The 26,787-nt window shown below is 46.2% G+C and overlaps 1 protein-coding gene across 1 annotated transcript in view; it reads left to right on the top strand.

Annotated features, from left to right (window-relative positions):
• Positions 1 to 26,787, top strand: part of SH2D4B (SH2 domain containing 4B) — a 574,201-nt gene that overhangs the window by 261,160 nt on the left and 286,254 nt on the right. The window lies entirely within an intron of this gene.

The following is a 26,787-nucleotide window of genomic DNA, read 5'->3' as shown; positions in this document are numbered from 1 at the left end:
GTCTTAACACGCCTGTGATCAGTGTTATCGGTGCCTGACTGCTCCTGCCTGGATCTCAGGCACGGAGCAGTCATTCGCCGATCGGACACCGAGAAGGCAGGTAAGGGCCCTCCCGGGGTCCTGTAAGCTGTTCAGGACGCTGCTATTTCACCGCGGCTGTCCCGAACAACCCGACTGAGCAACCAGGATACTTTCACTTTTGCTTCATACGCGGCAGTCAGCATTGATCACCACGTTTGAAGGGTTAATACAGGGCGTCACCGCGATCGGTGATGTGCTGTATTAGCCGCGAGTCCCGGCCGTTGATGGCCTCAGGGACCGACTGCATGACCCCGCGGAGGATGTAAATATCAGATCCACATGTCGGTAAATGGGGCAAGGAACGTTGGGAAGGCGAGGCAGGAAGGGAAGTAGGCGGGATGACCCTGAATCACATGCAGGATGCAGCCTATCAGCAGTCAGTCACCCCTGTGATGTCACAGCCCTATATATTCGGCAGCCATTTTGTGGCTCGTCATATCATTCATTACACTGCAGAGAGATAGGACGGATATCACTGTGTGTGTTACACAGAAAAGCTCATTGCAGCAGCGTTTCACCTCTTAGTCACCTCAGCCTTCTGTAGGACACAGAGCACAGCGTATTTGCACAGAAATTAATTCTTACTGCAGCGATTAACCCCTCAGTCACTGCATTGTATTACAGAGAGGGGCAGAGAACTGTGTGTTTCCTCAGCTGCAGAAACGTTTTAACAGGAGGGAGAAATAATTTTTTAGGGCAAATCTGTGTCTTTGTTCCACAACAACTGGTCTGCTGTTTATACTAGTCTGTACACGGTATTATCCATACCCAGCAGTCCATTCCTAATAGTATTTGAGAGAGAGTCTTTTTGCAATTTTGGGATTAGTACACAGTGACTATATGCTCCAGAATTGTTGTGTACTGCTGGTGCTGTGGGCAAATTTTTTTTTTTTACATATTGCAGCGCATTTTTCTGCCCTCATAAGTGCATTTTTGAAGCGTACAGTAGCGCATTTTTCTTCCCTGTTTGTTCCACCACAAATGGTCTGTTGGTTATACTAGTCTGTAGACGGTATAATACATACCCAGCAGACCATTCATAATAGTCTGTGAAAGAGTGCAATTTTGTGTTTAGTACACAGCGACTGTGTGCTGCAGCACTGTTGTTTACTACTGGTGTTGTGCAAAAATAAGTTTTTTAACCTCTTAAGGACTCAGGGCGTACCTGTACGCCCTTTGCCCGGTCCAGGTAAATAAAACGGGGGTCACACTGTGACCCCGCGTCATACCGGGTCGGTCCCAGCGGCTAATGATCGTTGTGCCACGCTTTATTAACCCTTTAGACGCGGCAATCAAAGTTGATTGCTGCATCTAAAATGAAAGTGAAAGCTTCCCGGCAGCTCAGTCGGGCTGATCGGACCATTGCGATAAAATTGCAAGCAGAGGTCTCCTCACCTGTCTCCGACGCGTCCGATCGACGATTGATTGCTCCAAGCCTGAGATACAGGCTTGAGCAATCGACCACCTATAACATTGATCAATGCAAAGCTATAGCTTTGCAGGGATCAGTGTAAAAGATCAGTGTGTGGAGTGTTATAGCCCCCTATGGGAGCTATAACACTGCAAAAAAAAGTGAAAAATAAATGGTCAATAAATAAATGGTAATAAAGGTCATTTAACCCCTTCCCTAATAAAAGTTTGAATCAGCCCCCTTTTCCCATAAAAAAACAAAACAGTGTAAATAAATATAAAAATAAACATATGTGGTATCGATGCATGCGGAAAAGTTTGAATTATAAAAATATATAGTTAATTGAACCGCACGGTGAATGGCATACGCGCAAAAAAATTCCAAAGTCCAACATTTTTGATCACTTTTTATATGAAAAAAATGAATAAAAAGCGATCACAAAGTCCGATCAAGACAAACATGGTATATATATACTATTTTGTACCTGTTAATCTGTCAAGGGCCTAGATACTGTGAAAGTCCAGGCAAAAGTAATGACTGACTGGTGTTTTACTAAAATATGTTTTTGTAAGCGTACTCTACCGCCACATACCTACATCTAAGTAGCGCATTATTTTGTTCCTATTAATCTGTCAAGTCTGTGAAAGTCCTGGCAAATGTACTCACCGGCTGGTGTTGTACTCAGATACTTTAAGTGTACTGTAGTGCATCTTTCTGCCCTCATAAGTGCATACCACATATCTACATTTAAGTAGTGTACTATATTGTACCTGTTATTCTGTCAAGGGCCTAGATACTGTGAAAGGACAGTCAAAAGTACACACCTGGTGCTGTTCTAGACAAATACTGTTTTTTTGAGGAGTGGCAGAGGCCTAAATTCATCAGGCAGAGGTCGTAGCAGACTATGGGCAAGTGGCAGCAGGAGTCACAGCGAGAGGCCTGAGCTCCGTTATCAGTTAGCGGTCGCGTCTCGACCAGCAACCCATCTGCCGTTATTGTTTGGTTAACAGGGTCATCCACTTCACCACAAGTGACATCTGAAACCCCCAGTCAACAGTCGGTTGGTTCCTCAGACACAACCCCCGGAGCAGTCCCTGTCCTCCCATTGCCTCTGTCCTATGCTGTTCCCTCCCCTAAAGAAGTATCTTATGTTGTGGCTTCAGCTCTACTATTCAGTGAGGACGATTTAATAGAGGACAGTCAGCAGCTACTGCCCAGCCAAGAGGTGGAAGAGACATCTGCCGCATCTCCCGCTAACTGGGGAAGAAGTGATGAGGAGAGTGACAAGGGCGGCAGTGCTGCCAGGGTCCAGGGTCCTGAAGCAGACACTGTTGGGGAACTGGAGGAGGACATCAGTGAGGTGAAGATACTTGTTGATGATGATGATGATGATGATGAAGCTGTTCGCAATTGGGAGCCAGGTCAAGAAGGGGTTTCATCATTATCATTATCCGGAGAAGAGAGTTGTTGGTTGCCAGTGAGGCAGCAGCTGAGCCAGCAAGGTGGTAGCATGGTTGGCAGTCAGCATGATGGCAGGTGTGGAAATTCTAAAGCCAAACGTGCCCGAGGGGAAGCACCTGCTTCACAGCAGCCTACCTTCCCACGAGGCAGTGGAACAGGGGTTCCTGGAGACAGCGGCAGTAGCAGTCGATTAGTGTGGACTGTTGGTGGAAAAATCAGCTACTTGGTGGTGTGGCTGTTTTTCATCAAGCATCCGGAGGAGATTCACATAGCCACATGCAAGATATGCCAGCAGAAGGTGAAGCGTGGCCAGGGTTCCAATGTTGGCACCACGGCCCTGCGTCAACATATGCTTCGTCACTATAAAGCAGCCTGGGAGAACCGTGGCTCAGATGCAGTGGTCCAACCTGCTGCATCACCCAGTGGTACGCCGCTCCCTCTTTCAGCCAGCCAAGGCTCCACCACCTTAGCCGAAGGGAGCTGTGTGTCATACCCTCCTTCTGTTGCTCCAGATGCTCCTGCTCCTCCTACTTTTTGTCAGCCATTCCACCAACAATCCATTGGTGAAGCCATGTCCAAGAGACAACAGTAAGCACCCACTCATCCAATGGTGCAGAAGCTGAATGTGCTCCTGTCCAAGTTGCTGGTGCTACAGTCCCTCCATTTTCAAGTGATGGGTTCTGCACCTTTCAGAGAACTGATGGCTTGTGCTGAGCCGAGGGGGACAGCGCCAAGCCATAATTTCTTTGGGAAGAAGGCAGTACCAGCCCTGTACAATTTTGTGGAAGAGAAGGTGGGCCAGTCCTTGAACCTGTTGGTGTGTACCAAAGTGCATGGCAGCGTCGACGTCTGGAGCTGTAACTACGGTCAGGGAAAATACATGTCCTTTGCGGCTCACTAGGTGAATGTGGTTCCTGCACAGCCACAACACCAACCTGGACAGGTCACGCCGCTTCCTCTTCCACGCTCTCAGGCCATTGGTCCTGTGACAGTGTGTGACTCAACCTCCTCATCCTCCACCGTGTCCTCAGCCTTAAATGCCCAGGCAAGTCTCAGTGGCCCTTCAGCATGCCATGTGTGCAGGGCACGGTGGTGTCACGCTGTTCTTCACATGGTTTGCCTTGGTGAATGGAGTCACACAGGGGAGGAACTGCTAAAAGTAATTTGTAAAGAAATCTGAGCATGGCTTACTCCACGAAAACTGAAAATAGTAACCATGGTGACTGACATCGGGTAGAACATCTTGCATGCGCTGCTGCTGGGAAGGCTGAGCCGTGCGCCTTGCATAACACGTGTTCAATCTGGTTGTGAAGCAGTTCCTGAAGTGCTCCCCCCATTTGCAAGACATCCTAAAAATGGGAAGGAATCTTTGTATGAACTTCAGCCACTTGTACACCACAAAGCACACCCTCCTTGAGCTGCCGCGTCAGAATAGTATCCCCTAACATAGTCTTATTTGTGACGTTGCCACATGTTGGAATTCCACCCTCTATATGTTGGACCGACTGTACGAACAGAGAAAAGCCATCACCGATTTCTTGATGATCCAAGCAAATAGGGGCACTCCCCTGTGTAACTTCAATGTGAACCAGTGGCAGCTCATATGTGACTCCTGCCGTTTGCTCAGGCCCCTTGAGGAAGCCAGATTATTAGTAAGTCGCCAGGATTATGGGATGAACAACATCATTCCACTGCTTCATTACTTACAACACGTGTTGGAAACTATGGCTGGTCAGGGCACTTTAGATGTGGTGCCTACATTTCACAACCACATGAGCCCTGTGGGGGCTGAACTGGAGGAGGAGGAGGGGGAGGGGCACTGTGGAGCACAGTTTAGGTTTCACCAAATGGGAGGATTTTCTAGTAATCTGACAGGAGAGGAGGAGTAGGAGTAGCCAGAGGAGCTAGAGGGATATGAGGAAGGTGAGACAGAGGGCCCAGACACACCGTGGCTGTATGCAGTGGAGATGGAGGCAGGGAGTCCCTTCGAGTCACTTGCACAAATGGCTCGATGCATGCTCACTTGCTTGCGTAGTGACAGCCTAATTGTCACCATTCGGCAGGGGGATAACTTCTGGATTTCCACCTTATTGGACCCTTGCTACCACCACAAAATAGGGGCCTTTTTTACACCCACTGAGAGGGAGGACAAAGTGACCTACTACAGAGGCATCCTATGTAGTCAGTTTGCCGATGCCTATTGGCGCCATCGTCCATCCTCTCGCAGGTCTGACTCGGGGGTCCCTCTGCACTCATCTTCCACTGCTATGGCTGCTGGGGAGGGGCGGGGTGGCAAGAGCAGTACCAGCTCCATCAGCAGCAGCCTGAGTCTACAGTCGATGATGTTTACCTTTCTTCACCCGCATAATGAAGCAACTCATGAACCAGCAGGTGGTGGCATACCTTGACATGCATATGCCAACACACCTTTAAGATCCACTGGACTTCTGGGAATCATAACTTGATTTGTGGCCGCAACTAGCAGAGTTCTCCCTAGAAAAGCTGTCCTTTCCGGCCAGTAGTGTGCCATCAGAGTTGTTGTTTAGTGCGGCGGGGGCTATAGTCCCCCCCCTTCCCCCCCCAAGGAGAACTCATCTGTCCACGAAAAATGTGGAGAGATTGACCTTTGTGAAGATGAATCAGGCATGGATCATTCAGAATTTCCAACCACCAATGTCTGATGCATCAGAGTAGATTGACCATGGTGCCACACTAACACTTCATAAAAATGGATAGTGCCAAACAGATTTAAGATGCTGCTCCCCAGTTACAAACCTTCCTCCGCATCAGACCCTTTTTTCATCCACCTTCGTCACCGGGTACTGGTATTGCCACCCACTGCACCACTCTGTCACCGGGTTACTTTCAGGACTCCTGATGCTGTTGCTGCCACCTCTAGGCTGTCTCATTCAGCCACTATATGGTCTCTTCTCATGCTTCAGCGAACTCCAGGCTATGCCATTCAGACACTATATGGTCTCCTAATGCTTCTGCCACCTTCAGGCTATGCCATTCAGCCACTATATGGTCTCCCCATGCAGCCACAAACTCCAGGCAGTCATTCAGCCATTATATGGTCTCCTCAAACTGATGCCACCTCCAGGATCTCATTGTGCTGCCATGTGACATGTGACTCATTGTTATATTTGGTCCTTTGTACCCACACGCCAGCACCGGAGCCAATCTATGGTTTACTGATGCTGCTGGTCCTGAGCCTAAAAAATTGTATGGTAGCACTAGCTACCATAAATCTTCAATTTAAATTTCAAAATGAATCATTTAATATTAGGGATTGTGAAGCCCTAGTGTCTACTCATGCTGCTGCCAGCTCCAGAATGTGTCATTCAGCAACTATATGATCTTCTCATGCTGCCAACACCTCCACACTGTGTCATTCAGCCACAATATGGTCTCCTCATAGTTACATAGTTACATAGTTAGTACGGTCGAAAAAAGACATATGTCCATCAAGTTCAACCAGGGAATTAAGGGGTAGGGGTGTGGCCACATCCAAGCTGTGTAGTTCAGCCACTATATGGTCTCCTCATGCTGCCAACAACACCATGCTGTGTAATTTAGCCACTATATGGTCTTCTAATGCTGCCAACACCTCCACGCTGTGTCATTCAGCCACTATATGGTCTCCTCATGCTGCCAAAACCTCCACGCTGTGTCATTTAGCCACTATTTGGTCTCCTCATGCTGCCAACACCTCCATGCTGTGTCATTCAGCCACTATATGGTCTCCTCATACTGATGCCACCTCCAGGCTCTGTCATTGTAATGTTCTGCAGCAGTGATTCTAAAAGCAATGCCTGTAATCTGCATGTCATACTGAATAACAGTATTATTTCACTACCCCAGCACACTCCATATGCGTGTTAGAACCAAGCAAAGTGTTCTATTGAGGCTCTCTGGAAGCCGTTTTCAATATAGATTCACTGCAACTGAATTCGGATCGAAACAAATTTTTTTTGAAAAATACGGCGAGTTGGCTAGTCATTTTTTCTGCAAATGCCATAAATGAAAATGGAATGGAAAATAGAAGCCCACTTAACCCCTTTTATGTCCACAGTCATATATTTACGCTCGTGGCTGGCTCCCGGTATGTGAAGCTTGCTCAGGAACTGAACGTGCTTCGTACCTGCTGGATACTGGTTGTTATCAGCAGCCTGGACCCGTGGCTAATACAGGACATCGCCAATTGGACTGATGTCTGGTATTAACTCTTTAGATGCCGCCATCAAAGTTGATCACGGCATCTAAAACAGGAGGAAATACTGCTGGTTAGCTCAGCTGAGCTGTTCGGGACTGCCGCTGTGAAAGTGGGAGGGTTTTTACCTTCCTTCCCACTGTATAATCGTCGTTTTGATTGCTCCAAGCCTGAGATCCAAACTTGAGCAATCGAGTGCAGATAACACTATGCTATGGTATAGCATAGTTCAGTGAATGCAATCAAAGGATTGCATGTATTAGTCCCCTATGGGGCAACAAAAAGTGTAAAAAAAAAAAAAAAAAGTTTAAAACAAAGTGAATTAATGTGATTTAACCCCTTCCTGAATAAAAGTTTGAATCACCCCCCTTTTCTCATAAAAAAATATGTAAATAAACATATGCGGTATTGCCGCATGCGTAAATGTCTGAACTATAAAAATATAATGTTACCTAAACTGCACAAGTCCAAAATTGCATATTTTTGGTCACTTTGTGCACCCTAAAAAAAATATAAAAAGTGATCAAAAAATCCCATCAAAACAATCATGGGACCGATAAAAACTTCAGATCATGGTGCAAAAAATAAGCCCTCATACCGCCGCATATATGGAAAAATAAAAAAGTTATAGGGGTCAGAAGATGACAATTTTAAACATAAAATTATGGTGCATGTAGTTATAATTTTTTTAAGTTGTAAAATTAAAAATGCAAAAAACAAGCCCTCATATGAGTCTGTAGGTGCAAAATTGAAAGCGTTCTGATTTTTAGGTGAGGTGGAAAATACGAAAGTGCAAAAATGAAAAAAAACATCTGGTCCTTAAGGGGTTAAAGGTGTATGGTTTAACATTGTAACCCTTTTATCTAAGAGTTGGATAATACAGTGCTTTTACTTATAATAAATTGGTTGTGCTTAACCCCTTAAGGACCGGGGGGTTTCCGTTTTTGCATTTTCGTTTTTTGCTCCTTGCCTTTAAAAAATCATAACTCTTTCAATTTTGCACCTAAAAATCCATATGATGGCTTATTTTTTGCGACACCAATTCTACTTTGTAATGACGTCAGTCATTGTGCCCAAAAATCTACAGTGAAACGAAAAAAAAAATGCAGTTTTGTAAGTTTTGCAGTTTTAGGGGCTTCCGTTTCTACGTAGTAAATTTTTCGGTAAAAATGACACCTGATATTTATTCTGTACGGTTAAAATAATACCCTACTTGTATAGGTTTGATTTTGTAGTACTTCTGGAAAAAATCATAACTTCATGCAGGAAAATGTATACGTTTAAAATTGTCATTTCTGACCCCTATAACTTTTTTATTTTTCCGTGTATGGGGCGGTATGAGGGCTCATTTTTTGCGCCATGATCTTAAGTTTAGTCCTATCAATGTGAAAATGGTTCCCTTTTTATTCATTTTTTCATGATATAAAAAGTGACCAAAAATGCACTATTTTGGACTTTGGAATTTTTTTGCGTGCACGCCATTGACCGTGCGGTTTAATTAACGATATATTTTTATAGTTCGGACATTTCCACATGCGGCGATACCATATATGTTTTTATTTTTATTTACACTGGGTTTTTTTTTAATGGGAAAAGGGGGGGGGGTTCAAACTTTTAATAGGGAAGGGGTTAAATGGTATTTATTATAATTTTATTTTTTTCACTTTTTTTTGCAGAGTTATAGCTCACATAGGGACCTATAACACTGCACACACTGATCTTTCACATTGATCACTGGTTTCTCATAAGAAACCAGTGATCGATGATTCTGCCGCTTGACTGCTCATGCCTGGATCTCAGGCACTGAGCAGTCATTCAGCGATCGGACAGCGAGGAGGCAGGTAGGGACCCTTCCGCAGACCTGTAAGCTGTTCGGGATGCCGCGATTTCGCCGCGGCTATCCCGAACAGCCCACTGAGCTAACTGGCATGGTTTCAGTTTCACTTTAGACGCGGCGTTCAACTTTGAACGCCGCGTCTAAAGGGTAAATAGCGCACGGCACAGCGATCAATGCCGCGCGCTATTAGCCATGACGCGTGGCCCCGCGTTATAGATCGGGAGCGGACACATGACGTTCCAGTACGTCATGTGTCCTTAAGGGGTTAACAATGCTTTGCCTTTTTCCCTATACTTCATTTAATCATTTTAAATGAACACAGACCATATGTGTGGTGTCTTTCTTGAATTAAAAAGTTATATTAACCTCTTAAAGGAGTATTCCAGGGAAATGTTATTATTTTTTTTTATATCAACTGGCTCCAGAAAGTTTAACAGATTTGTAAGTTACTTCTATAAAAAAAAATCTTAATCCTTTCAATAATTATCAGCTGCTGAAGATGAGTTGTTGTTTTCTGTCTGGCAACAGTGCTCTCTGCTGACATCTCTGTTTGTCTCAGGAACTGTACAGAGTGGAAGCAAATCCCCATAGCAAACCTCTTCTAAACTGGGCGGTTCCCGAGACAGGTGTCATCAGAGAGGACTTAGACAGAAAAGAACAACTCAACTACATCGGCTCATAAGTACTGAAAGGATTAAGATTTTTTAATAGAAGTAATTTACAAATCTGTTTAACTTTCTGGAGCCAGTTGAGATATATATATATATATATATATATATATATAAGTTTTTTTCCTGGATAACCCCTTTAAGGACCAAGGACACACCTGTACACCCTGGTTCCGATCCCACAGTCTGAAGTGCATTCACAAGCTGAGCATGCTTCATACCTGGTGGGTCATGGTTGCTATCAGCAGCCAGGATCCACAGTTAATGCCGGATTTTGCATATAGATTTTGTTATAAAATTATTGATTTAATTACAAATAAAAATTTGTGGTGCAAAAACAAGCCCTCATATGGATATGAAGATGAAACATTTAAAGTGTTATGATTTTTAGAAGGGAGGAAAAAATGAAAGTGCAAAAATAAAAAATGGCCTGGTCCTCAAGGGATTAATCATTATACTATTTAAAGGGTTACTCCGCTCCCCAGCGTCCGGAACAATGAGTTCCTGAATGCTGTGTGTGGGATTCCGTGTTCACACCCGCCCCCTCGTGACGTCATGGCCTGCCCCCTCAATGAAAGTCTATGGGAAGGGGGCGCGACGGCCGTCAAACACCCCCTCGCATAGACTTTCATTGAGGGGGCAGGACGTGACATCATTTGACGGAGCGTGACGTCACAAGGGGGCAGGTGTGAACACGGAAGCCAGCACACAGCGTTCATGAACTCAATGTTCTGGACGCTGGGAAGTGGAGTAACCCTTTAATGCAGTTTCTGCTTGAATTCTGCTGGTCACTATTACTTCAGAGCTTGGTTCTACCAAAGATTCTCTGGTAGGCTAGAATAACCTTACATTTAAATAGAATATATTCCTTATATTTTGCTCTACCACTTAAAACCAGATACATATTTGTGTTGTTGTAATCTAATAAAATTTTTGGTTATGGATTCTTTATTTAATTATCATAATTATGGGGGCAGCCATCTTGCCAAAGCTGCTGTTCATAAGATGTAGAGATATGCGTTTTGCAGACACGTGGACCATAGAAACCTGCAATCTGAAACAGTCAATGACGGATCGTGTGTTATCTGCCTTCTACTTTAGATTAGAAGTGTTACCTTTTATTGTAATTTTTGTTTTAAAATATATTTTTATTATTTTTTAACAACACGGCAGATTTACAGTGTGTACAATATCCATCTATTAATATATGTGTTTATATAGTTAACAGGGCGGAGGGGTTATGGTGCTGGATTCCAAACTTTATAGAAAACTAAACATGGATATTTTATCTGATATAAACACATATAGAATATTAAAAATGAATCCAACACCACAATTCAAATTGGAACTATATAACCTGGTGGACTTGGGAGTGAATGATGGCCATTTTACATCTAAGGAGGCTGATTATATCAAAATAGCCAATCCCCTTATGGCAATTTTTCATTCGCTCCCCAAAATCCACAAAAATACATTCCCTCCTCAGATGCGTCCCATTGTGGCGGGGATTGGCTCTCTCAATGAGACACTCTGTGAGTGGGTCGATTCCAGACTTCAGCCGTTGGTCCCTCTCATCCCGGGTTTCCTCCAAGATACCAGGGATGTCCTGGTTGCCATGGACAACATCCGGTGGGAACCCGGGATGAGATGGATAACGGCTGATGTCACTGCTTTGTACTCAGTGATTCCCCACAAGGAGGCACTGATTGCCCTCAAGTGGTTTTTGTCCATTTATGCCCCATACTCCGGTGACCTGCAGAATTTTATTATTTTGGTGGTGGAGTATTTACTCACTCACAATTTTTTTATGTTTGATGGAGATTATTTTCTGCAGATCACCGGAGCATCTATGGGTGCTAAATTCTCGCCTTCATTGGCAAACATATACATGTGCTGGTGGGGAAGGAATTTTCTTTTCTCACATGACAATCCATTTGGGGAGCACATCCTGTAGTATAGTCGGTACATAGACGACCTCCTGTTTATCGGGGGGTCGTCTATGCCGACCATACAACAGTTTGGCCTGTATCTCAATCAGAACCCTTGTAACCTCAGATTCACACTACATTGTGATGAGATCGAGGTTAGTTTTTTGGATCTGAAATTGAGAGGTGACCCTTTGAATTGCAGGGTCACTACCTTTACATACCGTAAAGAATTGGCCACCAATTTGATACTGCAAGCAGCATCGTGCCACCCACCACATGTGGTTAAAAATCTCCGGTAGGAGAAATGATTAGAGCTAGGAGGAATAACTCCACATTGGAGTTGTTTGAAAATGAAGCAGAGAACATATCAGTGAGGCTGAGACAGAGAGGTTATCAGACTTGGTCATTGAACCGAGCAAAGGATATTGCTAGGAGAAAAAATAGGTTTGACTTGGTATATGGCATTAAAGAGTCATCATCTCAAGTTACTAGGAGAAACAGTGAAGTCAAACCCCTTGTTTTTTCGACAAATTATAGCCATGATTTCAAACCAATATGCAAAATAATTGAGAAATACCTACCAATGGTAGTTAATGATAGCCAATACATAAAAATTTTTGAACATGGGTATAAATTTGTGTCACGGAGGGCCAAAACCATCGGCCAATGTGTCTCCCCTAGCTTGTTTAGTTCTGGTGTGATTAAGAAACCCTCCTGGCTCAATACCAAGGGTAACTTTAAATGTGGACATTTAAAGTGTATTTGTTGCAAAGTCATGAAGAATTCCAAAACTTTTATGTCCACAGTTACTGGAGAAACATTCGGTATGTCAGAATACATTAATTGTAACACAAGCCATGTGGTCTATCTAATGACATGTAACATCTGCCAATTACAGTATGTGGGGTGCACCTCCAATCCCCTGAAGGCTAGGACCAGAAAACACCTGTCAGACATTCCACATTTTCAGTCCCGACATTTTTCCATGGTTAGTAAGCATTTTGCCGAAAAGCATGAGGGTGATTTTTCTGGTCTTAGCCTTCAGGGGATTGAAAGGGTTACTAATAATATTAGAGGAGGTAATATTAAACAAAAACTATTGGACAGAGAAGTCTTCTGGATTATTTAACTTCAAACCAGGTGTCCCCTTGGCTTAAATTTAAGACAAGATGTCATCCTCCATTATTGATCCATTGTTCCCTTACAGTATGATATTTTTATTGGTTTCTCTTGGAGTCGGGGAGGAATTTCACTTTTATACTCTTTCCCATAATTGTTTCTCGCACATATGATAAATAATAAATAGTATATATATATATATATATATATATATATATATATATATGAAAGAAGGAAGATCAGGGCAGCACTCCAATGGTGTGAAAAAAAGATAAAATTTATTCCATCAAAACAATGTGCAAAACAGCAGCGACGTTTCGATCCTCTCCAGGATCTTTTTCAACCTGGAGAGGATCGAAACGTCGCTGCTGTTTTGCACATTGTTTTGATGGAATAAATTTTCTCTTTTTTTCACACCATTGGAGTGCTGCCCTGATCTTCCTTCTTTTACATTTATATGGATCGTTGGACTTGATCCTTTTACAGGTTGCCTGCACCTTTTCTTTAAATCGTTTGGACTTTTTGAGTGCTGTTGCCCTTTTGTTTTTATATATATATATATATATATATATATATATATATATATATATATAATAGATTATTGAATAATATATATATTATATGTGGGGTTTTTTGAGACAATTTAATTGTTCCATATTAGTCCATATGTCCATGTGCGTTCCTATTATACAATTGTAATATAATTTTTTGATGTCCTATGGAAGTACACACAACCATATTGGTTATTCAAATCTAGTCTGTTATGCATGACACGATATTAGGTTAAATTTATGTAGATCATTCTAAATTTTTTGCTACGAGATCGCACATGTACATATGTTATCTGACATTTTGTAATTGGCTTTTATATTTTTAGTAATAACGAATGTCTTTTTCTATATTATCGCTTGTAACTCAAGTGTTTTAATATTTTGACTATTGTTCACATTATATGTGCGTTTTTACTATATCTGCTAGATGGAGGTGAATAATGGGTTAAGCCCTGGGAAGGTTCCCACCGGGGTGGATACCAGTTTTTCCCTTCCATAAAAGCAATTCACTTGCACTATTGTTTTGTATGACTAAGGCCGCTGAGCGCGGCTGAAACGCGTCACCTTGTCATCACCCACTGTTATCGCTGAATAAAAATTGCATTGCTTGACATCCTGCGCTGGACAATTCCATTTCTTTCTATAGTTAACAGTATAATACAACAAGACATAGCCACTGATTTGGTACATATACTTATATTAATACTTCTACAACTTAGAGTCATGGCCGTAAATGTTGGCACCCCTGAAATTCTTCTAGAAAATGAAGGATTTTTCACAGAAAAGGATTGCAGAAGTACATGTTTTGTTATACACATGTTTACTCCTTTTGTGTGAATTGGAACAAAACCAAAAAAGCAAATTGGACATAATGTCACATCAAACTCCAAAAAATGGGCTGGACAACATTATTGGTATCCTTAAAGGGGTACTACCATGCTGACAACTCATCCCCTATCTAAAGGATAGGGGATAAGTTGCCTGATCGCGCGGGGTCCTGCCGCTGGGGACCCCCACGATCTCGCACGCAGCACCCCGCTCTCATCAGGCCCCGGAGAGAACATCCGCTCCGGGTCTGATGACTGCCGATCACGGGGCCGGAGTATCGTGACATCACGAGACAGCTGTTAGACTTTCATTGAGGGGGCGGGCGTGACGTCACGAGGGGGTGGGCGTGACGTCACGAGGGGGTGGCCGGGCGGGATGTCATCAGGAGGAGGCTTTGAACACGGAATCCCGCACACAGCATTCAGAGTAATAAACTTTCGGACGCTGCGAGCGGAGCTCTGGAAGGCAGAGCAGTGGAGAACCCCTTTAACGATTATGATGACCTTTAGGAAGCCCCTGTGGTACTAGAACAGCAAAAAAAAAAAACACATGGCATACCATTTTGGAAACTAGACCCCTCGGGGAATATAACAAGGGGTAAAGTGAACCTTAATACCCCACAGGTGATTCACGACATTTGCATATGTAAAAAAAAATTTTTTTTTCCCTAAAATGCTTGGTTTCCCAAAAGTTTTATATTTTTAAAAAGGGTAATAGCAGAAAATACCCCCCTAAATTTGAAACCCAATTTCTCCCGATTCAGAAAACACCCCATATGGGGGTGAAAAGTGCTCTGCTGGTGCACTACAGGTCTCAGAAGAGAAGGACTCACATTTGGCTTTTTGAAAGCAAATTTTGCTCTGGGAGCATGCCGCATTTAGGAAGCCCCTATGGTGTCAGGTCAGCAAACAAAAACCCCACATGGCATACTATTCTGGAAACTAGACCCCTCAGGGAACGTAACAAGGGGTTAAGTGAACCTTTATACCCCACAGGGGTTTCATGACTTTTGCATATGTAAAAAAAAAAAATTTTTTTTACCTAAAATGCTTCTTTTCCCAAAAATGTTACATTTTTAAAAAGGGAAAAAGCAGAAAAAAAAAAATACCCCCCAAAATTTGTAACACAATTTCTCCTGAGTACGGCGATACCCCATATGTGACCCTAAACTGTTGCCTTGAAATACGACAGGGCTCCAAAGTGAGAGCGCCATGGGCATTTGAGGCCTGAATTAGGGATTGCATAAGGGTGGACATATGGGTATTCTACGCCAGTGATTCCCAAACAGGGTGCCTCTAGCTGTTGCAAAACTCATGCCTGGACAGTCAGTGGCTGTCTGGTAATACTGGGAGTAGTTGTTTTGCAACAGCTGGAGGCTCCATTTTGGAAACAGTGGCGTACCAGACGTTTTTCATTTTTATTGGGGAGGGGAGGGGGGACTGTGCACGGCAGTGTTTCCCAACCTTTTTCGGGTCGGGCACACCTCGGAAATTTTTTTTTCCACGGGGCACCCCTATCGAGGTTGACGAGCAAGAAAAAAAAAAAAGTAAAAACTGTAAAAAAAGCAATGCACTATATCTATTTATCAGTGGGTATGTAGTTTAAAGTGCTGCTTTATACAGCAACTCACCAATGACGTCTTCTCTAATTTGCATCGTTGCCTTCTCTTCTCCATCTGGTCTGGGCCATCATCACGATTTCTTCCACACACAATTCTTCACCGTTAAACCTGCAAAACAAACCTATTAGGCGCCAAGCTTTTTTTTTCTTTTTTTTTTACATGGGTGACAGAGGGGTGTAGAGGGGTGGGCATGGGTGACAGAGGGGTTTAGAGGGGTGTAGAGGAGTGTACAGAGGGGTGTAGAGAAGTGCACATGGGTGACAGTGGTGTAGAGGAGTGTACATGGGTGACAGTGGTGTAGAGGAGCGTACATGGGTGACAGTGGTGTAGAGGAGCGTACATGAGTGACAGGGGTATAGAGGAGCGTACATGGGTGACGGGTGTAGAGGAGCATACATGGGCGACAGGGGTGTAGAGGAGCATACATGGGCGACAATGGTGTAGAGGAGCATACATGGGCGACAGGGGTGTAGAGGAGCATACATGGGTGACAGAGGGGTGTAGAGGAGTTTACATGGGTGACAGAGGGGTAGAGAGGAGTGTACATGGGTTACAGAGGGGTGTAGAGAAGTGTACATGGGTGACAGAGGGGTGTAGAGAAGTGTACATGGGTGACAGAGGGGTGTAGAGGGGTGTACATGGGTGACAGAGGGGTAGAGAGGAGTGTACATGGGTGACAGAGGGGTAGAGAGGAGTGTACATGGGTGACAGAGGGGTAAAGAGGAGTGTACATGGGTGACAGAGGGGTGTTGAGGAGTGTACATGGGTGACAGAGGGGTGCAGAAGAGTGTACATGGGTGACAGGGGTGTAGAGGAGTGTACATGGGTGACAGAGGGTGCAAAAGAGTGTACATGGGTGACAGGGGTGTAGAGGAGTGTACATGGGCGACAGGGGTGTAGAGGAGCATACATGGGTGAAAGGGGTGTAGAGGAATGTACAAAGGGGTGTATAGGAGCGTACATGGGTGACGGGTGTAGAGGAGTGTACATGGGTGACAAAGGGGTGTAGAGAAGTTTATATCGGTGACAGAGGGGTGTAGAGAAGTGTACATGGGTGACAGAGGGGTGTAGAGGAGCGTACATGGGTGACAGTGGTGTAGAGGAGCGTACATGAGTGACAGGGGTATAGAGGAGCGTACATGGGTGACGGGTGTAGAGGAGCATACATGGGCGACAGGGGTGTAGAGGAGCATACATGGGCGACAGGGGTGTAGAGGAGCATACATGGGCGACAGGGGTGTAGAGGAGCATACATGGGTGACAGGGGTGTAGAGGAGCGTACATGGGTGACAGGGGTGTAGAGGAGTGTACAGAGGGGTTTAGGGGAGTATACATGAGTGACAGATGGGTGTACATGGGTGACAGAGGGGTGTAGAGGAGTGTACATGGGTGACAGATGGGTGTACATGGGTGACAGAGGGGTGTAGAGGAGTGTACATGGGTAATAGAGGGGTATAGAGGAGTGTACATGAGTGATAGAGGGGTGTAGAGGAGTATACATTGGTGACAGATGGGTGCACATGGGTGAAAGAGGGGTGTAGAGGAGTGTACATGGGTGTACATGGGTGACAGAAGGGTGTAGAGGAGTATACATGGGTGACAGATGGGTGTACATGGGTGAAAGAGGGGTGTAGAGGAGTGTACATGAGTGACAGAGGGGTATAGAGGAGTGTACATGGGTGACAGATGGGTGTACATGGGTGAAAGAGGGGTGTAGAGGAGTGTACATGGGTGACAGATGGGTGTACATGGGTGACAGAGGGGTGTAGAGGAGTGTACATGAGTGACAGAGGGGTATAGAGGAGTGTACATGGGTGACAGAGGGGTGCAGAACAGTGTACATGGGTGACAGGGGTGTAGAGGAGTGTACATGGGTGACAGAGGGGTGCAGAAGAGTGTACATGGGTGACAGGGGTGTAGAGGAGTGTACATGGGCGACAGGGGTGTAGAGGAGCATACAAGGGTGAAAGGGGTGTAGAGGAGCGTACATGGGTGACGGGTGTAGAGGAGTGTACATGGGTGACAAAGGAGTGTAGAGAAGTGTACATGGGTGACAGAGGGGTGTAGAGAAGTGTACATGGGTGACAGAGGGGTGTAGAGGAGTTTACATGGGTGACAGAGGGGTAGAGAGGAGTGTACATGGGTTACAGAGGGGTGTAGAGAAGTCTACATGGGTGACAGAGGGGTGTAGAGAAGTGTACATGGGTGACAGAGGGGTGTAGAGGGGTGTACATGGGTGACAGAGGGGTAGAGAGGAGTGTACATGGGTGACAGAGGGGTAGAGAGGAGTGTACATGGGTGACAGAGGGGTAGAGAGGAGTGTACATGGGTGACAGAGGGGTGTTGAGGAGTGTACATGGGTGACAGAGGGGTGCAGAAGAGTGTACATGGGTGACAGGGGTGTAGAGGAGTGTACATGGGTGACAGAGGGGTGCAGAAGAGTGTACATGGGTGACAGGGGTGTAGAGGAGTGTACATGGGCGACAGGGGTGTAGAGGAGCATACATGGGTGAAAGGGGTGTAGAGGAATGTACAAAGGGGTGTATAGTAGCGTACATGGGTGACGGGTGTAGAGGAGTGTACATGGGTGACAAAGGGGTGTAGAGAAGTTTACATGGGTGACAGAGGGGTGTAGAGAAGTGTACATGGGTGACAGAGGGGTGTAAGAGGAGTGTACATGAGTGACAGAGGGGTGTACATGGGTGACAGAGGGGTAGAGAGGAGTGTACATGGGTGACAGATGGGTAGAGAGGAGTGTACATGGGTGACAGAGGGGTAGAGAGGAGTGTACATGGGTGACAGAGGGGTAGAGAGGAGTGTACATGGGTGACAGAGGGGTAGAGAGGAGTGTACATGGGTGACAGAGGGGTGTTGAGGAGTGTACATGGGTGACAGAGGAGTGTACATGTGTGATAGATGGGTGTACATGGGTGACTGAGGGGTGTAGAGGAGTGTACATGGGAGACAGAGGGGTGTAGAGGAGTGTACATTTGTGATAGATGGGTGTACATGGGTGACAGAGGGGTCTAGAGGAGTGTACATGGGTGACAGAGGGGTAGAGAGGAGTGTACATGGGTGACAGAGGGGTGTTGAGGAGTGTACTTGGGTGACAGAGGGGTGTAGAGGAGTGTACATGGGTGACAGAGGGCTAGAGAGGAGTGTACATGGGTGACAGATGGGTGTACATGGGTGACAGAGGGGTGTAGAGGAGTGTACATGGGTGACAGAGGGCTAGAGAGGAGTGTACATGGGTGACAGATGGGTGTACATGGGTGACAGAGGGGTGTAGAGGAGTGCACATGGGTGACAGAGGGGTAGAGAGGAGTGTACATGGGTGACAGAGGGGTGTTGAGGAGTGTACTTGGGTGACAGAGGGGTGTAGAGGAGTGTACATGGGTGACAGAGGGCTAGAGAGGAGTGTACATGGGTGACAAAAGGGTGTACATGGGTGACAGAGGGGTGTAGAGGAGTGTACATGGGTGACAGAGGGGTACAGAGGAGTGTACATGGGTGACAGAGGGGTACAGAGGAGTGTACATGGGTGACAGAGGGGTATAGAGGAGTGTACATGGGTGACAGATGGGTGTACATGGGTGACAGAAGGTTGTAGAGAAGTGTACATGGGTGACAGAGGGTCGTAGAGAAGTGAACATGGGTGACAGAGGGGTGTAGAGGAGTGTACAGAGGGGTGTAGAGAGGTGTACAAGGGTGATAGATGGGTGTAGAAGAGTGAACATGGGTGACGGGGGCATAGGGGTGACAGAGGGGTGGACAGGGGGTGGACATGGGTGACAGGAGGGTGGACAGGAGGTCAGAGGGGTGGACAAGGGGGTAAAAGAGGGACAGGAGTGACAGAGAGGGGTGGACTGGGGTAACAAAGGGACAGATGGGTGAACAGGAGGGTGGACATGGGTGACAGAGAAGACTACGGGGGTAGACAGGGGGGTAAACATGAGTGACAGGGATGGACAGGGGAGTGGACAAGGCAGACATGGATGACAGGAGGGTGGACATGGGTGACAGGGATGATAGGTGGGGGGACATGTGTGAGTGTGGGTGGACATGAGTGATGGGGGGTGGACATGGGTGACAGGAAGGTGAACATGGGTGACATGGGTGACAGGGAAGGGTGGACATGGGTGACAGGGAAGGGTGGACATGGGTGACAGGGAAGGGTGAACATGGGTGACTAGGGAAGGGTGGACATGGGTGACTGGGGAGGGTGGACATGGGTGACTGGGGGAGGGTGGACATGGGTGACTGGGGGAGGGTGGACATGGGTGACTGGGGGAGGGTGGACATGGGTGACTGGGGGAGGGTGGACATGGGTGACTGGGGGGAGGGTGGACATGGGTGACTGGGGGAGGGTGGACATGGGTGACCGGGGGAGGGTGGACATGGGTGACTGGGGGAGGGTGGACATGGGTGACTGGGGAGGGTGGACATGGGTGATAGAGATGGACAGGGAGGTGGACAAGGCAGACATGGCTGACAGGGGGGGTGGACATGGGTGACTGAGGGGGTGGACATGGGTGACTGAGGAGGTGGACATGGGTGACTGAGGGGGTGGACATGGGTGACTGAGGGGGTGGACATGGGTGATAGAGGGGGTGGACATGGGTGATAGAGATGGACAGGGAGGTGGACCAGGCGGTCATGGCTGACAGGGGGGGGGTGGACATGGGTGACGGGGGGGGGGTGGACATGGGTGACAGGGGGGAATTACTTGGGTGACAGGGGGGGGGGTGGATATGGGTGACAGGGGGGTGTACATGTTACATAGTTACATAGTCAGCATGGCTGAAAAAAGACACACGTCCATCAAGTCCAACCAGGGGACCGAAGGGAAGGATGTAAGGGGATAAGGGAAAGGGATGTCGTTTTATAATTCTGCATAAGCATTAATGTTATTTTGTTCCAGGAATGTATCTAACCCTGCTTTAAAGCTGTTAATTGTTCCTGCTGTGACCAGTTCCTGAGGTAGACCGTTCCATAAATTCACAGTCCTCACGGTAAAGAAGGCGTGCCGCCCCTTTAGCCTAAACCTTTTCTTCTCCAGACGGAGGGAGTGCCCCCTCGTCCTTTGGGGGGGGTTTAACCTGGAACAGTTTTTCTCCATATTTTTTGTATGGGCCATTTATATACTTATATACGTTTATCATATCCCCCCTTAAACGTCTCTTCTCAAGACTAAACAATTGTAACTCCTTTAATCGCTCCTCATAGCTAAGATGTTCCATGCCCCATATTAGTTTAGTCGCGCGTCTCTGCACCCTTTCCAACTCCGCAGTGTCCCTTTTATGAACAGGCGACCAAAACTGAACAGCATATTCCAGGTGAGGCCGTACCAATGCGTTATAAAGGGGGAGTATTATGTCCCTGCCCCTCGAGTCCATGCCTCTTTTTATACATGACAATATCCTGCCGGCTTTGGAAGCAGCAGCCTGACATTGCATGCTATTTTGTAATCTTTGATCTACAAGTACACTCAGATCCTTCTCTACCAGTGACTCTGCCAGTTTAATCCCCCCTAAGACATACGACGCATGCAGGTTATTAGTACCCAGATGCATAACTTTACATTTATCCACATTGAACCTCATTTGCCAAGTGGATGCCCAGACACTTAGTCTATCCAAGTCATCTTGCAACCAATACACATCTTCTATAGACTGTACCGTGCTACAAAGCTTGGTGTCATCTGCAAAGATAGAAACAGAGCTGTTAATACCATCCTCTATATCATTGATAAATAAATTAAACAGCAGCGGTCCCAGTACAGAACCTTGGGGTACACCACTAATAACCGGGGACCAATCAGAGTACGAATCATTTACCACCACTCTCTGGGTACGATCCATGAGCCAGTGTTCAATCCAGTTACAAACTAAAGTTTCCAAGCCCAAGGACCTTAACTTACCTGTCAGACGTCTGTGAGGGACAGTATCAAACGCTTTGGCAAAATCCAGAAACACTATATCCACAGCCATTCCTCTGTCAAGGCTTCTACTCACCTCTTCATAAAAGCAAATTAGATTGGTTTGACAACTTCTATCCTTAGTAAACCCATGCTGGCTATCACTTATAATACTATTATCCCCTATGTATTCCTGTATGTAATCCCTTATAAGTCCTTCAAACAATTTACCCACAATGCACGTTAGACTTACCGGTCTATAATTGCCTGGCGAAGACCTAGAGCCCTTCTTGAAGATTGGTACCACATTAGCCTTGCGCCAGTCCCTTGGCACAATACCAGACACCAGAGAATCTCTAAATATCATGAACAAGGGTACAGATATTACTGAACTTACCTCTCTAAGAACTCTTGGGTGTAGTCCATCCGGCCCTGGAGATTTGCTTACATTTACTTTACTTAACTTACCTTGTACCATCTCTACATTAAGCCAGTTCAAAACATTATATGATGTGTTACCAGCACTGACCTGGCCAATGTCAGCTCCTTCTTCCATAGTACATACAGAACTAAAGAACCCATTCAGTAGCTCCGCCTTCTCTTGATCGCCCGTGACAACCTCCCCATTATCATTATTAAGGGGTCCTACATGCTCGGTCCTTGTTTTTTTTGTATTTATATATCTAAAAAAATATTTAGAATTAGTTTTGCTTTCTTTGGCCACCTGTCTCTCATTTTGAATTTTTGCTGTTGTTATTACATTTTTACCGATTTTATTAAGCTCCTTGTACTGTTTAAATGTTATAGCTGACCCATCAGATTTGTATTTTTTGAAGGCTATTTTTTTGTTGTTTATTGCTCTTTTAACCTCATTTGTCAGCCATGTAGGATTTAGTTTTAATCGTTTATATTTGTTCCCCTTTGGTATATATTTAGCTGTATAGTTATTTAGAGTTGATTTAAAGATGTCCCATGTACCTTCTGTATCAGCATTTGAGAACACCTCCCCCCAGTCTATGTCCTGTAGTGCAGCCCTCAGACCAGGGAAATTTGCCTTTTTAAAGTTATATGTTTTTGCTTTCCCCGTCTGTCTTTGTTTTCTACATTTTAAGTCAAAAGTAACTATATTGTGGTCGCTATTACCAAGGTTTTCCCGCACAGTTACATTACCAACCAGCTCTGTGTTGTTGGAAATGATCAGATCCAACAAGGCATCACTTCTTGTTGGGTCCTCCACAAACTGGCCCATAAAATTATCCTGCAATAAATTTAGGAATTTTCTCCCCTTTGTAGTTTTAGCCAACCCCCGGCCCCAATCTATATCTGGATAGTTAAAATCTCCCATTATTACCACTGTACCTGCCCGGGCGGCCCTCTCTATTTGTTTATACAGCCGACCTTCTATCTCTTCAGTGATATTAGGGGGTCTGTAGATTACACCAAATATTATTTTTTCAGTATTTCCCTCCTTTTGTAATTCTACCCACAGTGATTCCACCTCCTCAGAATCATCACACACTATGGCATCGTTCACACTGACTTTCATACCACTTCTTACATACAGACAGACTCCACCACCTTTTCTGTTCATTCTATCCTTGTGAAACAATGTAAACCCCTGCAGATTAACAGCCCAGTCATGCGAGGAGTCCAGCCATGTCTCAGTGACCCCAACTATATCAATATGTTCCTCCAGTATCAAGGCCTCAAGCTCCCCCATTTTATTTGCTAGGCTTCTGGCATTTGTGAACATACACTTTACATTTCCATTAAGTTTTACACATATAGTCTCACTAATGGGATTTTCAGAGTTATTGGGGTTAATGTCATTTTTTGAGTTATAAGGGCTAATTGTACTATTTAAGTTATTGGGGCTAATGGGATTTTTTGAGTTATTGGGTCTAACGTTATTATTTAAGTTATTGGGGCTAATGGGATTTTTTGCGTTATTGCGTCTAACGTTGTTATTTAAGTTATTGGGGCTAACGGTATTTTTTGAGTTAATGGGGCTTATTGTAGTTATCGAGTTATTGGGGCTAATGGAATTTTTTGAATTATTGGGATTACAATTTTTCGGGCTACATTTATTTTTACAGCTGGTTTGTAACGCATGAATCTCCTTATCCACTGCTCTTAACCTCCCCCCACAGGACTCCTCTCCACCCGCCATTATGTCCTGACCCCTCTCTAACCTATCCATCCCACTGTCTGCTTTCTTTGCTTTATTATCCTCCCCCCACTCACCTAGTTTAAATGGGTGATAGAGATGGACAGGGAGGTGGACCAGGCAGACATGGCGTGACTGGGGGGGTGGACATGGGTGACAGAGGGGGGGTGGACATGGGTGACAGAGGGATGGTGGACATGGGTGACTGGGGGGGTGGACATGGGTGACAGGGGGGGGGGTGGACATGGGTGACTGGGGGGGGGTGGACATGGGTGACGGGGGGGGTGGACATGGGTGACGGGGGGGATTACATGGGTGACGGGGGGGATTACATGGGTGACGGGGGGGATTACATGGGTGAGGGGGGGGTGGACATGGGTGATAGAGATGGACAGGGAGGTAGACAAGGCAGACATGGCTGACAGAGGGGGTGGAGATGAGTGACGGGGTCAGGGGGGGGGGGTAGAGGGTGGACCTGGGTGACGGTGGGGGGATTTAGACAGGGTTGAGAAGGTAAACAGAGGGGTGGAAAGGGTACGGTACCTTAAGCAAGCCGGCCCGCGCAGCTTGCAGTTCCACAGGAGGCACGGGAGTCCGGCGCAGGTGCAGCTCGTTCCGACCCAGGGCACCATATCCGGCTCACTGCGCCGCAAGGGAGAGGGGGACGCAGGAGACGGAGAGTGGAGGAGGGGGACGCGGGGGACACAGGGAACAGAGGGGGAAGGAGGGGAACACGGGTCACGCGGCAGACAGAGGGGAACACAGGAGATGCAGGGGGACGCTGTGTGCGCAGTGCGCACGCAGACTTCCCGTCCCCCCTGCGCCGTCAGGCCGGGGCGGGACATTTAAAAAAAAATAATAGTAAAAAATAAAAAAAATCACAGCAAAATCCCACGGCACCATGGGCAGTGCTGAACGGCACACACGTGTGCCACGGCACCGCGGTTGGGATTCACTGGTGTAGGGGTATGTGTATATGTAGTGTTTTTTACTTTTTACTTTATTTTGTGTTAGTGTAGTGTAGTGTTTTTAGGGTACAGTCGCAAGGGGCGGGGGTTCACAGTAGTTTCTCGCTGGCAGTTTGAGCTGCGGCAGAAAATTTGCCGCAGCTCAAACTTGCAGCCGTATACTTACTGTAAACCTCCGCCCATGTGAGTGTACCCTGTGCGTTCACATTGGGGGGGGGGACATCCAGCTGTTGCAAAACTACAACTCCCAGCATGTGCTGACAGACTGTACATGCTGAGAGTTTAAGTTTTGTAACAGCTGTAGGCACACCGGTTGTGTATCACTGAGTTTGTGACCTAACTCAGTGTTTTACAAACAGTGTGCCTCCAGCTGTTGCAAAACTACAACTAGTATGTACGATAATAACCAAGTTATCTCAATGTGTAGAACGTATATAAAACGCCCATGCGACCGAGCTCCAGCCTCTCTGTTCAATAGTGTTGAATAGTCGCGCATGACTAAGGGGGCTTGCCCCTGAAACATTGGGCCATGACTGAAGGGAGCACGGAGCTTGTTTCCACCTTTGCTGCTTGCATACAGTGCTGCTAACCTGATGTCCTGCGAGACAACAAATTACCTAAATATACTTGAATAAATCTGAAATAAACTTTCTACTAAACAGTGAGTCACAACATTCATGTGTACACTCACCTAAATCTTTGTTGCCGGCGTGTCAGCTGGAATTGTGCCCTATACACGTGTGTCTAAGCAAAACTACAACTACATGTACGGTGCATGCTGGCAGTTGTAGTTTCCAACAGCTGGAGGCACACCGGTTGTGAAACACTGAGTTAGGTAAAAAAAAAAAAACTCTGAGTTTCACAACCAGTGTGCCTTCAGCAGTCACCAACAGCCAACGGGCATGCTGGGAGTTGTAGTTATGCAACCAGCAGATGCACCACTACAACTCCCAGCATGCACTTTAGCTGTTTGTGCAAGCTGGGAGTTGTAGTTTTACAACAGCTGAAGGTACACTTTTCCATCGAAAAAATGTGCCTCCAGCTGTTGCAAAACTATAAGTCCCAGCATTCCCATAAGGGAATGCTGGGAGTTGTGGTGGTCTGCCTCCTGCTGATGCATAACTACAGCTCCCAGCATGCCCTTTTTGCATGCTGGGAGCTGTTGCTAAGCAACAGCAGGAGGCTGTCAATCACCTCCAACTGCTGCAAGCCGCCGCATACAGCCAGTCCCTCGCCGTCGCCACTCCTGGGGCCCCGATCCCAACAGGGACGCCGGGGATCGGGGTCCCCAGCTCCCGGGGTCCACGTCCCGCACCCGCTCACGTGCTCCGGAAGAGGGGCGGAGCGGGTTGCGGGAGTGACACCCGCAGCAGGTGCCTTGATTGGTCGGCCGGTAAACCGGCCAACGAATCAGGGCGATCGTTGGGTGGCACCAGTGCCACCTCACCCCTGCTGGCTATGGCTGTTCAGAGACGGCCCCGAACAGCCTGTAATTCCGGGTCACTGGAGACCCGATTGACCCGGAATCCGCCACAGATCGCTGGGCTGAATTGTCCAGCGATCTGCGGCCATTGCCGACATGGGGGGTCATCCTGACCCCCCTGGGCGATATGCCGCGATGCCTGCTGAACGATTTCAGCAGGCATCGGGCACGGGGCCAGGATTTGACAGGACGTATTCAAACGTCCTGAGTCCTTAAGGACTCGGAAAAGGGGCCGTTTGAGTACATCCTGCGTCCTTAAGGGGTTAAGTTCAGAGGAGGAGCACTGTCAGGTGGTGTGGTCCTTGTCCAATATTCTGATGTGTAGAACTTCTTTTCTACCTTACCTGATGCATAGGACATGGCAATATGTCGTCTCTGCAAACAGTGAGTAAGCTGTGGCCAGGGTCTGAGTGTATGAACTGTGTGGGAGTGGTACAGTTGCTCAAAGCAACCAATCAGATTGCTTCTTTCATTATTCACAGGCCTCTTTAAAAAGAAAAAGAAGCAATATTTTTGGTCACTATGGACAACTGT

The sequence above is a fragment of the Hyla sarda genome, chromosome 7 (assembly GCF_029499605.1).
Source record: "Hyla sarda isolate aHylSar1 chromosome 7, aHylSar1.hap1, whole genome shotgun sequence".
Taxonomy (NCBI): Eukaryota; Metazoa; Chordata; class Amphibia; order Anura; family Hylidae; genus Hyla; species Hyla sarda.
The sequence above is the reverse complement of the archived record's forward strand: the minus strand, read 5'-3'. Positions and strand labels throughout refer to the sequence as shown.